The following is a 13,840-nucleotide window of genomic DNA, read 5'->3' on the forward strand; positions in this document are numbered from 1 at the left end:
GAAGTTCAATTAAAAACTTTTGCTTCAAAAACAAAATAAATTTATTACAAAATAAACTATAGAGTTTACCCTAAAATATAAGTTATATAATAGGTAAAGTAAAATAGTGAATATACCTTAAACAGAGCACTGAAAGCTACTACAAAACCAAATAAGTAGTAAATTAAGTAATTGATTACTAAAAAACTTCATAGATATGAGTACTATGCAATTGCATTAGACTTATACTGAAACATCATATTTGAGGTCTATTCTGTTTATGTTAATGTTATAACAAATATACATTTTGCTGTCTTAAACTACAAATAGCAATCATAGACTAAGACATCACTGTAAATTTCCAGAAAATAGCAATCATATTTGTGGCTGGACATGCCGATCTGATACAATTTTTGAACATTTTCATTTTAAATTTTTTCAGAGCTTCTTTCACATCCTTGTTCCTTAGACTGTAAATCAGAGGGTTCAGCATGGGAATAAAAAGAGTGTAAAACAGTAAAGTTATTTTGTCTTGATCCAGGGAATATGAAGAACTTGGCCGAAAATACATGAAAAGCACAGTACCCTGGAAAATGGCAACTGTGGTGAGATGGGAGGTGCAGGTGGAGAAAGCTTTGAACCTCCCCTCAGTAGAACTGATCTTCAGGACTGATAAAATGATATAGCACTAAGAGACCAACACTCCTGAGAGTTCAATAAAACCAAAAACAGTAAATAAGGCCAGTTCATTGACTTGTATGTCAGAGCAGGAGAGCAGGTAAAGTGGAGGCAAATCACAAAGGAAGTGGTTGATCTCATTAGAACCACAGAAACACAATTGGAATGTCAAGGTTCTATGTATCAAAGTGTCTGCTATTGCCAGCAGGTAAACCCCAGCCATCAGGAGGTAGCACAGCCTGCTGGACATTTTCACTGTGTAGAGCAAGGCATTGTTGATGGCCTGGTACCTATCATAGGCCATTACTGCTAGCAGAAGACACTTAGAATCTGCAAAGACACCAAATGTCAAGAATTGTAGGGCACAACCCACAAAGTGAATTGATTTCTCTTTAGCTAAGAGATCCACCAGCACCTTAGGTCCAACTGCTGTACAATAGCAGAGGTCACAGAAGGAGAAATTGGTGAGAAAAAAGTACATGGGGGTGTGGAGCTGAGTATCCATTCTAATTAAAATTAACATTCCAAGGTTGGCAAGAAGTGCAATGAGATAAACAAATAGGAATGTGATGTACAGCGACACTTTTGTGAGAGGGTTACTTGTAATTCCTGAGAAAATGAATTTGTCCACAGAGGAGCAATTTTCCCTATCCATTCTTCTTGTGTAGAATTTAAGAGCTAATTTCAAAGTGGGCTTAACAAACAATATAAAGTACCTTGGTGTGACTCTGACCAAACAAGTGAAAGACTGGTATGACAAGAACTTTAAGCCCTGAAGAAGGAAATGGAAGAAGACCTCAGAAAATGGAAAAATCTCCCATGCTCATGGATTGGGAGGATTAAGATAGTTAAAATGACCATTTTGCCAAAAGCAATATACAGATTCAATGCAATAACCATCAAAATCCCCACTCAGTTCTTCATAGAGTTAGAAAGAGCAATTCTCAAATTCATCCGGAATTACAAAAAATCCAGGATAGCTAAAACTATTCTCAACAACAAAAGAAATTCTGAGGGAATCAGTATCCCTGACATCAAGGAATATTAAAAACTGCATGGTATTGATACAGTGACAGGAAGGTGGATCAATGGAACAGGATTGAAGATCCGGAAATGAACCCACACACCTATGGCCACTTGATCCTTGACAAAGGAGCTGAAAACATCCAGTGGAAAAAAGATAGCCTTTTCTTTTTTTTTTCCTTTTGTTTTTTTCTTTTTTTGTAATTTTTATTTATTTTCTATATTCTTTGTTTACATTCTAAAAGTTTTGCCCTTTCCCAGTTCCATCCATATGTCCCATAAGTCCTCTTTTCTCCATCCATTCTCCTATCTTCCCCCTCCCTTTTCTCTATCCTGGTACTCCCCTGCAAGGCTTGATCAAGCCTTTCCAGGATTAGGGCCCTATTCTTCCTTCTTCATGGGAATCATTTGATATGCTGATTGTATCTTCAGTGTTCCGAGCTTCAGGGCTAATTAATATCCACTTATCAATGATTGCATTCCATGTGTATTCTTTTGTGATTGCGTTACCTCGCTTAGGATAATATTTTGCAGTTCCATCCATTTGACTAAAAATTTCATGAATTCATTGTTTTTAATTGTTGAATAGTATTCCATTGTGTATATATGCCACATTTTCTGTATCCATTCCTCCATTGAGGGATATCTGGGTTCTTTCCAGCTTCTGGCTATTATAAATACGGCTGCTACGAATATAGTGGAGCATGTGTCCTTATTGCATGCTGGGGAATCCTCTGGGTATATGCCCAGGAGAGGTATAGCAGGGTCCTCCAGAAGTGTAATGCCCAGTTTTCTTAGGAACTACCAGACTGATTTCCAGAGTGGTTGTATCATTTTACAATCCTGCTGGTGGGATTGTAAGATGGTCTTTTCAACAAATGGTGTTGGTTCAACTGGTGGTCAGCATGCAGAAGAATGTGAATTGATTCATCCTTATTTCCTTGTACTAAGCTCAACTCCAAATGGATCAAGGACCTCCACATAAAGCCAGACACTCTGAAGCTAATAGAAAAGAAACTGGGGAAGACCCTTGAAGACATCGGTACGGGGGGAAGTTCCTGAACAGAACACCAATAGCGTATGCTCTAAGATCAAGAATTGACAAATGGGACCTCATAAAATTACAAAGTTTCTGTAAGCCAAAGGACACCATCAAAAGGACAAATCAGCAACCAACAAATTGGGAAAAGATCTTCACCGGTCCTACATCCGACAGAGGGCTAATATCCAATATATACAAAGAATTCAAGAAGTTAGACCCCAGAAAACCAAATAACCCTATTAAAAATGGGGTACAAAGCTAAGCAAAAAATTTTCACCTGAAGAACTTCACATGGCTGAGAAGCATCTTAAAAAATGTTCAACATCATTAGTCATTAGGGAGCAAATCAAAACAAGCCTTAGATTTCACCTCACACCAGTCAGAATGGCTAAGGTCAAAAAAATCAGGACACAGCAAGTGTTGGCGAGGATGTGGAGAAAGAGGAACACTCCTCCACTGCTGGTGGGATTGCAAGATGGTACAACCACTTTAGAAATCAGTCTGGTGGTTCCTCAGAAAACTGGGCATGACACTTCCTGAGGACCCTGCTATACCACTCTTGTGCATATACGCAGAAGATTCTTCAGCATGCAATAAGGACACATGCTCTACTATGTTCATAGCAGCCCTGTTTGTAGTAGCCAGAAGCTGGAAAGAACCCAGGTGTCCTTCAACGGAGGAATGGATACAAAAAATATGGTATATTTACACAATGGAGTACTATTCAGCCATGAGAAACAATGAATTCATGAAAGTCTTAGACAAATGGATGGAGCTGGAGGACATCATACTAAGTGAGGTAACACAGTCTCAAATGATCAATCATGGTATGCACTCACTGATAAGTGGATATTATCCTAGAAACTTTGAATACCCAAGACATAATCCACATATTAAATGAGGTTCAAAATGAATGGAGGAGTGGCCCCTGGTTCCGGAAAGACTCAGTGCAACAGTATAGGGGAATACCAGAACAGGGAAGTGGGAAGGGGTAGATGGAGGAAGTGGGGGAGGGAAGAGGGCTTATGGGACTTGCGGGGAGTGGGGACCCAGAAAAGGGGAAATCATTTGAAATGTAAATAAAAATATATCAATAAAGAAAAAAAAAACTCAGGAGACTGCAGGTGTTGGCAAGGATGTGGAGAAAGAGGAACACTCTTCCACTACTGGTGGGGTTTCAAATTGGTACAACCACTCTGGAAATCAGTCTGTCAGTTCCTCAGAAAACTGAGCACATCACTTCTGGTGGATCCTGCTATACCATTCCTGGGCATATACCCAGAGTATTCCCCAGCATGTAATAAGGATAGTGCTCCACTCTGATCATAGCAGCCCTATCTATAATAGCCAGAAGCTGGAAAGAACCCAGGTATCCCTCAACGGAGGAATGAATACAAAAAAATGTGGTATATATACACAATGGAATACTATTCAGCCATTAGAAACAATGAATTCATGAAATTCTTAGGCAAATGGATGGAGCTGGAGAATATCATACTAAGTGAGGTAACCCAGTCTCAAAGATCAATCATGGTGTGTACTCAAAGTGGGCTTAGTATGTTGAACGTTTCCCGTAATAAAACAAGAAAAGAAAAAAGGAAACAATAACAATTCATTTTGTGTGTTATTTTTCCCTAAGAAATCTATTGGGTAGACCTTTATGATATTGTAAGTAATGAAACATATTGGATCTTCTCAGAGTTCATTTGTCATATGTGAAAGCCATAGGTCATTGTAAAAGTTTAAATTCTTATATTTTTACCATTTTAAACCTGTCTTCCATTTTGCAAAAATACTTCTGATTTAAGAGAATCTTAATTCATCTAAAATGTTTATGTACAAACACCAGTCATAGAAATATTAGCCTATACCATAAAAAGGTATACATATCTTCATGTTACAAACAAACCATTCACCTGAAAAAGAATATTCAATTCAAGTATTCAGATTCGTTGATTTCATGACTAAATTAAAGGACACTTATTATTTCAAATACAATGGAAGTCTCTTGCAGTGATTGGTAAAAATTAAAATCATTTTATTCTGACGCTATATAGCCTGTATCATTCAGTAACAAAGAAAACAAATTATGTTATAAGTAAGAATATGTTTTATTTACACTTTCCTACGTCTGCTCCAGAGAGTGTTTTAGAGATAAAATATTAGAATATGAATATTCAGGAGATATATTAAAATAAATTTGAATAATGTATAAATTAACACAATTATCTTTGCCTTTTATAAGGTTTATAAGTCAAACATATCTTTTAAATTTAAAAGGTGATTAAGGAAACATGAATCTTTCAGAGATAAATATGTTTGTCTTCTATATGTGGTGGATTTGCATCCTTAAATTTGGACACATAAATGAAATATGAAGTGTGGAAAACAGGGAAAAGAAAAATCATTATATTGGACACATACAGTGAAAATCATTATTTTTTTCTTTTTTTATATACAATATATTTTTATTTACATTTCAAATGATTTCCCCTTTTCTAGCCCCCACTCCCCGAAAGTCCCATAGGCCCCCCTCCCTCCCCCTGATCTCACACCCACCCCTTCCCACTTCCCTGTTCCGGTTTTGCCCTATACTGCTTCACTGAGTCTTTCCAGAACAAGGGGCCACTCCTCCGTTCTTCTTGTACCTCATTTGATGTGTGGATTATGTTTTGGGTATTCCAGTTTTCTAGGTTAATATCCACTTATTAGTGAGTGCATACCCTGATTGATCTTTCGAGACTGGGTTATCTCACTTAGTATGATGTTCTCCAGCTCCATCCATTTGCCTAAGAATTTCATGAATTCATTGTTTCTAAAGGCTGAATAGTACTCCATTGTGTATATATACAACATTTTTGCATCCACTCTTCTGTTGAGGGATACCTGGGTTCTTTCCAACTTCTGGCTGTTATAAACAGGGCTGCTATGAACATAGTGGAACATGTATCCTTATTACATGCTGGGGAATCCTCTGAGTATATGCCCAGGAGTGGTATAGCAGGATCTTCCAGAAGTGAGGTGTCCAGTTTTCTGAGGAACCGCCAGACTGATTTCCAGAGTGGTTGTACCAATTTGCAACCCTACCAGCAGTGGAGGAGTGTTCCTCTTTCTCCACATCCTTGCCAACACCTGCTGTCTCCTGAATTTTTAATCTTAGAGATTCTGACTGGTGTAAGGTGAAATCTCAGGGTTGTTTTGATTTGCATTTCCCTAATGACTAATGAAGCTGAGCATTTTTTAAGATGTTTCTCCATCATCTGAAGTTCTTCAAGTGAAAATTCTTTGTTTAATTCTGTACCCCATTTTTTAATAGGGTTATTTGGTTTTCTGGAGTCTAACTTCTTGAGTTCTTTATGTATATTTTCTTAATAAGTATTCTTTGTAGCTTACATGGTATTGAAGTCAAGCTGTGTCATTATGTATTCTTATTTATATAGTGATACCTATAAAAAATGAAACCACCAACAGAGTACAATAACAACTTCAGTTAATGTGCATATCTGCAGGTGGTCAAACAAATAAAGGATTTCAACCTATATTAAGGTGATCCTATATTAAGATGAATTAAGTAAATTGTTATTAGATAATTCCAACAGAGTTATTCAAAATCTTCTACTTTGGAGAACCAACTTTCATCTATTCATTGCACTTCAGATTGTACTAATATAAATAATGAGAAATTGGTTCAAGTATATGACTATTCTCCACCCCTCCCAAATCATTATTTTTAGCCTGTTCGCTTAACTGGTGAAACTGAGTTACCTACCTTAGCTGGACAGTTTATTGGTTAGTGAATGCTAGCTGCTGCTTTTTTCATGTCAGTGAAAATTTGGTGTCTCTATCACTGAAGTAATTCCTCTAAGGATTTTGTGTAATAAAAACATTTAATTTTTTGTTTTCTGGTTCTGTACTTCCCCAGTGAATAAATGAACATCTTGGGCAAAGCTTGAACGTAAATTAGATGACACAAAATTAACACAAAATTAACTTTACATTGTAAATTATAATTATTAAAAACATAATATATACCAAAAAGTTTGTATACCAAACTGAAATTAATTAAAACAAAATGTTTGCAAACTTAAACATTATAATCATCCTTACAGTATTTAATTTTGAACAGTTATCATATGTTCCATATTGAATTACTACTAACTTTCAGTAATCAAGTTTTAAGATATGATTCATATAAAAGTAAATGAACTACTTGGAAAATAAATGATACTTTCATTTATTTAATCCTTAAATTATATCTTTACTTCTCTGTACTTTAAGAGAGTATTCAATATGAATCACATGTTTCAGTATTCAAAATGAATCATATGTTTTTTGTGTGTACTGTAGTTTATTACTTCCTTCAGCCTTTTGAAATTTATAAAGTATTTCTGATTCTTTGGAATTTATTTGATTATATTACAAATATATGATATATAATATATAAATGTAGCTAAATATATATACATTAATAATATATATTTGTATACAATATATATTTATATATAATATGTTACTAAAGTTAAATATATATATTTGTAGGTATAACATAATTTGTATTGCAGGTACAATAAGTTTTATACAATGCACTTGCTGTTAGTCTTTCATATACTGTGGACTGAACAACTAATATGTTCTTGGACCTTTATGTTGATAGACCTTCAATGTTTGAGAACCTGGACTATAGCCTATAAGCCATTCTTATAAATCTCCTTTTATATGAATGAATATATACATTCTAAACATTCTCTTCCTCTATAGAACCTTGATTAATTCAAGGAAGGTAGTCAGTACAGAAGAAACAGTATGGATGAAGAATAGATAACATTGTAGATGTCTAAACTGAAAAGAATACTTATTTTATATTTACCTATATTTACATATTATACATAATATATGTATATTATGAGAAAACTCCATTTGAGTAGTTGGTCAGGAAAGACTAGGAGGCTCCCAAGATAATAAGCCATGGATATTATCCTGGTTTCCATTAAGAGTTTGAGATAAATCACCTACTTCTGGATACACTTTATACTTAAGAATCAGGACTTGGAAATTCTAGCTGTATCTTATCCTATTTGCCCAAACAATGACCAGCATAGCACTACAATGGTGCAATAGTTACACTTATGTCTTGGCACTGGCCAATAGTTATGTGATTGGATTTAAGCCCTTTCACTAGTAGGGAAATCATGCCTTTAAGTGGAATCCTATCCAACCACTCATGGTTAATGGGCTCATCAGTCTCAGAGAAGAAACTATTAATGTTAATTTCCTAAATGAGTTATGCTATTTATTCCATTCTCAATAATTACTCTCATGTTAACAGATAAGTGTAGTTCTTTCTTCTCATTAAAGAAGCTTCATTTGCACCAGAATAAAGTCTGATAAATAAATACATAAATAGGATAAGTACATAGAAAAACTGACTGATGCTGCTCTGGCCAAGAAGATACAACTAGAATATAACCCCTAGAACTAATGCTCAAGGAACATAGCCTAAAGGGGGAAAGCAGAGCTATATAACTAGGATGCCTACTGTAAGATTGTATTATTTAGATAAGACAAAAGAGATATTCCCCATGAAATCTCAATAATGTAGCTGTTGAAATTACTCGAATAATGACAACACTAATTGGCATACCACAGTGAATAGGAAAAATCCCTAGAGAGAAGCCTCCTGCACATTTCTCCAATCTCAAGTGATCAGTCATAAGATATTATAGAGTAATATACATTAAATTGATGCTTCAAATTGCATTTATTTATCCATTTGCAAGTATATATAATACTAAAAATTAGAAAATAGTGAATTATTAGACAGAAAATTAGTGAATAGTTAAAATATACTAAGATACCATGAACAGAGTGAGGATAGCATAGGCAATGATACAATTACTGTTCCATTAGGCAAAAATACTGAATATGAAAAAAAGTAAAACTAGAGAAGTAAAAATGAGATATAAAAAACATAACCTGGTAGGAATGTCCAAGGTTTGAAACAAAAACTTTATTAATACAAGCAAATATTAACACTAAAGAAATGCTTAACATTGAAATTGATTAAGAAGTTGACAGGTAAATCCAAATTCCATAATAACATGTTTTTGAATCTCAGTTATTTTAATTTATTCTTATTTTTGTGCCTATTATTAAACACAGATTCTCCATATCTACATGAGAATTGTCCTTTTAAGTTCGGTAAAGAATTTTGTTGAAATTTTGATGGGGATTGCATTGAATCCATAGATTGAAATAAACAACAAAGACAGATGATGGTTGTGTCTTCATAAATGTTCTTCTTCAGTTTAGATTCCTCACCTCAAACTCTCTACGTCTCTGCAAGCTAGATCTGTTCTTTAGTCTTATATTTTTCTCATCTAGAATGAATATAATTAATATATGAATTACATATAAATTCCACATCATTATTTTCTGATTTATAAAATGCTTAACAATAGATGATAATTGCCAAAGACTCAATTAGACAGTCAATGAGATCGATACTGTCATGTTCTCCTTATTGAGAAGTCACCAGTAAAGCTAAATCTATAGTATAGTATGGAAGAAAAATGAAATAATAAAAACTGGCAATAAAATGTCTGAAATAAAAAAAATAATCCTGTGATTCTTTGTAATAAAGTTGTTTTGGTTTGTTTGATTTTCATTTACTGATTCAGCCTAAGTTAACCTTGTGAATGCTGATAAGAACATAACATTGTAGCTCCACAACATACTATGTACTTTTTTAAATATTTTGAGACAGAGCCATATTTGTGTGGCCCAGCTGAGTGGCCTAGATCTTATTAGACTCTGGATTTATACCAGCATTAAAGCTCACTGACGCAGTTTCAAACCAAATGACTATTAATTATTTTTATAGTCTTTACTTCCATTTTCATTAAAATTATTTTCCCTACATTTTTTAACATGAAGATCCTCTGGTACCAAATATAAGCCCTTTATTTTGTTTTGAAAATATTCTTTCAACTAATCATCAAAATTAATTTCTAATTCAATTCTGTAACGTAGGAAGCCTTAAATATTGACTTAGTAGTATTAGTAGCAGTAGTAGTAATAGTAGTAGTAGAAGGAGGAGGAGAAGCAGTTATTTTGTTTGCTTACTCAAACAACTTAAATACACGTCTCACATTTGCTCAGCCTCTATACAATATTATTTCATTGTTTGTATATTCTGTATATATATGTGTGTTTATCAAAATCTTCCCTTTGTTGCTTTTCAAATTTTTCACATATAGCCCCATCATTTTACACTCCCAACTTCAAGATATTTTAAAACTATTATAATGTTAACTGTCCTGCGCTAAAGTTAATACTAAAATCCGTATCTACTACCTTAGGAAAAAAATTACAATTCCCAACAAAATTATGAATTAGAGTACCTGCTAAGAATTTGTGACTTGGCATAAAACTTAAATCAGAAAGTTCAAACTTTATTTCACTTGTCTGAAAAATCTCTTCATGCATACTTGTGAGACAAATGGTTCAGTGTTTCATTTTAAGAAGTTTCAGAAAAATTTGAGACTATCAATTTATTGATAAATTCCAAGTCTAGATGTATTCGTCCCTTAATTCCTAATCTGCCTATTACCAATTTATACATGATTTTCTTGAATTTTAACAAATATTTGTCTTATTACAGGGCTGCCCAAATACATAGAATGCCTGACTAAAATTCTAGTTTCCATAAATTATTCTAAACATTTGTTACCATCCTATCATTTTACATAATATTAAGATTTGGACAATGTATTCATTTTTTTTTGAAAAAAAATGTTATCTCACTGTAGAATCTTAAGGTACACTCTTCTTGGTTAAAAAAATGTATACAATGGGCATAGTCCTGCATAGTCAGAACCCCAAAACTCAGTAGTCTTAAGCAATATAATAAGGAATAATGAGTATAGAATGGACTGAGTACCATTGTAACACTTTGTTCCTAAACAAATATGGGGAACTCTACTAAACATAGTAATTAAAATATATGGGTAATGAAATAAGTTTTTGAATATATGTATTCTTTGAAACAAATTAAATTAAATACCTCAACTTTATTTTGGATTGAGTGTTATAACAGGGAAGTGGGAAGGGTTGGGTGGGAAAACAGGGGGAGGGAAGGGGGCTGATGGGAGTTTGGGGAGTGGGGGGTCCAGAAAAGGGACCATTTGAAATGTAAATAAATATATCTATAAATTTAAAAAAAAATGCTATTCTACATTGCTATGTTACTGTGAGAATTCATCAGTATTGGCCTTGTCACAATAAAAGCACTACTTTTACCTTGAAAAAAAAAGAAATGTAAATAAATAAAATATCCAAGAAAAAAGAAAAGAAATCAGGTAAAACAAAAAATGAAACAAAAAAATATCTAACAGGAAATTGGACTATGCTTTTAGAATGAATCTAGTTAATCTGATCCTGAATCTAATAAAAACCAGACGTCAAATGGCTCAAGAAAGGCACAAAACTAGAGAATATTTGATCCAAAAGGCACTAACATAAAGCACAAGCAGTTCAAAGGACAACAAGAGAGATACATCAGCCTTCTTACTGCTTATAGATTACTGCTCAATTAGTATTCTATATGGTTAATGATTGTTCTTTTTCATAAGTGACTAAGAGATGCATGTGTATGTTATACCAGCATGCTGTGTATTATATTATACTAAGGTAGAAATGATTTATAATTTCTTATATTGTTATGAACTCGCCAAATAAAACATTTTATAAGCAAATACATGGGTAAAGCTGCATTGAAATATTGACTCCTCCACATAAAATCAGATACACTGAATCTAATAGAAGAGAAATTTGGGAAGAACTTGGAGCACATGGGCACAGGGGAAGAGTTCCTGAATAGAACACCAATAGCTTATGCTCTAAGCTCAAGAATTGACAAATGGGACTTCATAAAACCAAAGAGTACACATGGAGGGTCCCATGGCTCCAGCTGCATATGTAGCAGAAGATGACCATTTCAGACATCAATGAGAAGAGAGGCCATTGGTCTGGTGAAGGCTCAATTTCCCAGAATAGGGGAATGCAAGTGAGGAAACTGCAAAGCTTCTCTAAGGCAAAGGACACTGTCAATAGGACAAAATATCAAACAACAGATTGGGAAAAGATCTTTACCAATCTTACATCTGATACAGGGCTAATATCCAGTATATACAAAGAATTCAAGAAGTTAGACTCTAGAGAATCAAAAAACCCTATTAAAAAATGAAGTACAGAGCTGAACAGAGAATTCTCAACTAAGTAATACCAGATAAAACACATAAAGAAATGTTCAACATTCTTAATCATCAGGGAAATACAAATCAAAACAAGCCTGAGGTTCCATCTCACAACAGGCAGCATGGCCAAGATAAAAAACTCAGTGTACATCAAATGCTGGAGAAGATGTAGACAAAAAGGAACACCCCTCCATTGCTGGTTGAATTGCAAGTTTTTAAAAGCACTCTGGAAATCAGTTTGGTGGTTCTTCAAAAAACTGGACATAGCACTAACTGAGGACACAGCTATACCCCTCCTGTGCATATACCCAGAAGATGTTCCAACATGTAATAAGGACACATGCTCCACTATGTTCATAGCAGCCTTATTTATAATAGCCAGAAGCTGGAAAGAACCCTGATTCCCTCAACAGAGGAATGGATAAAGACAATGTGGTACATTTACACAATGGAGCACTACTCAGCTATTAAAAACAATCAATTCACTAAATTTTTTGGCAAATAGATTGAGCTAAAAACTATAATCTTGAGTGAAGTAACCCCAATCACAAAAGAACACACATGGTATGCAATCACTGATAAGTGGCTATTAACCCAAAAGCTTAGAATACCCAAGATACAACTCACAGACTACATGAAGCTCAAGACGAAGGGTGACCAAAGTGTGGATACTTTGATTCTTACTGGAAAGTAGATCAAAACATCCATAGTTCAGTCAACCAATAGAATGAGAATAGGATCCCCGGTGGAACAGCTAGAGAGAGTACCCAAGGAGCTGAAGGGGTTTGCAGATTAGCAGGAGGAAAAATAATATGTACCAACCAGTACCCCCAGAGCTCCCAGTTACTAAACCATGAACCAAAGAGTGCACATGGAGGGTCCCATGGCTCCAGCTATATATGTAGAAGAAGATGACCATTTCAGACATCAATGAGAGGAGAGGCCATTGGTCTTGTGAAGGCTCAATTTCCCAGAATAGGGGAATGCAAGTGAGGAAACTGTGGGTGAGGAGTGAACAGGGTTAGGGAAAATGGGATAAGGGGTTTTCAGTGGGGTAACATGGAAACGGTTTAACATTTGAAATGTAAACAAAGCAAATATCTAATAAAATAAAAATAAAAAAGAAATATTGGCAAATATTTTATGAATATCTATAAAAATGCATGATTTTAGTAACAGATCAGACAAACATAAACTATACTGTAAAACAAAATTTACATGGCTATATTTCAGCCTCTATAAGAGGGAAAGAAGCTTGGTATAGTGGTGGATGTTTTTAACCCCAATAGCATCATTGCAAAGATAGATAAAATGCAGCCTGATCCTCAACATAGCTCAGTATGATGAGATGCTATCCCAAACAGGAAAAGCAGAAAGAATGATGGGAATTATATTTTATTTATATTCAAATAAAAATTTTCCAATGCCCTTTAGGGACTAATTGAAGGTCCACCCTGCCATGCCAGAAAATAAACCTCTTGCTTTCGCACTGAAAAAAGAAATTGTCCCTGTAAAGATGAATATAAAAACTTTCTGCTTAGTCAGCATTCCTTTTTAGTAGACCTCAAGATAGAACTTCAAATGCATTTCTTTAACATATACAGATCAACTAAAAATCCACAGAAAATTTGAAATCTAAATTATATTAAAATCTTCCTTAGCATTTTAATGAAATTCCTTTGTATTTTAATGAAAAATACTACATTAAACATTCAATTCAAATAATAATCAAAGCTGTCTATAGAATTATTCACAGTATACTAGCATGATAATAAATACTGGAATGAACTGTTGCTGGAATACTTCATAAAAAGAAAATAAGAAATGGGTCTGTTTGCCTTTCTGAGATAATACAAGTACTCCA

General features: G+C 34.2%; 1 pseudogene; it reads right to left on the reverse strand.

The window, feature by feature from the left end:
• Positions 1–319: 319 nt before the first annotated feature.
• LOC127684833 (olfactory receptor 5W2-like) lies at positions 320–1,327 on the reverse strand (annotated as a pseudogene).
• Positions 1,328–13,840: the final 12,513 nt, after the last annotated feature.

The sequence above is a fragment of the Apodemus sylvaticus genome, chromosome 5, assembly GCF_947179515.1.
Source record: "Apodemus sylvaticus chromosome 5, mApoSyl1.1, whole genome shotgun sequence".
Lineage (NCBI taxonomy): Eukaryota > Metazoa > Chordata > Mammalia > Rodentia > Muridae > Apodemus > Apodemus sylvaticus.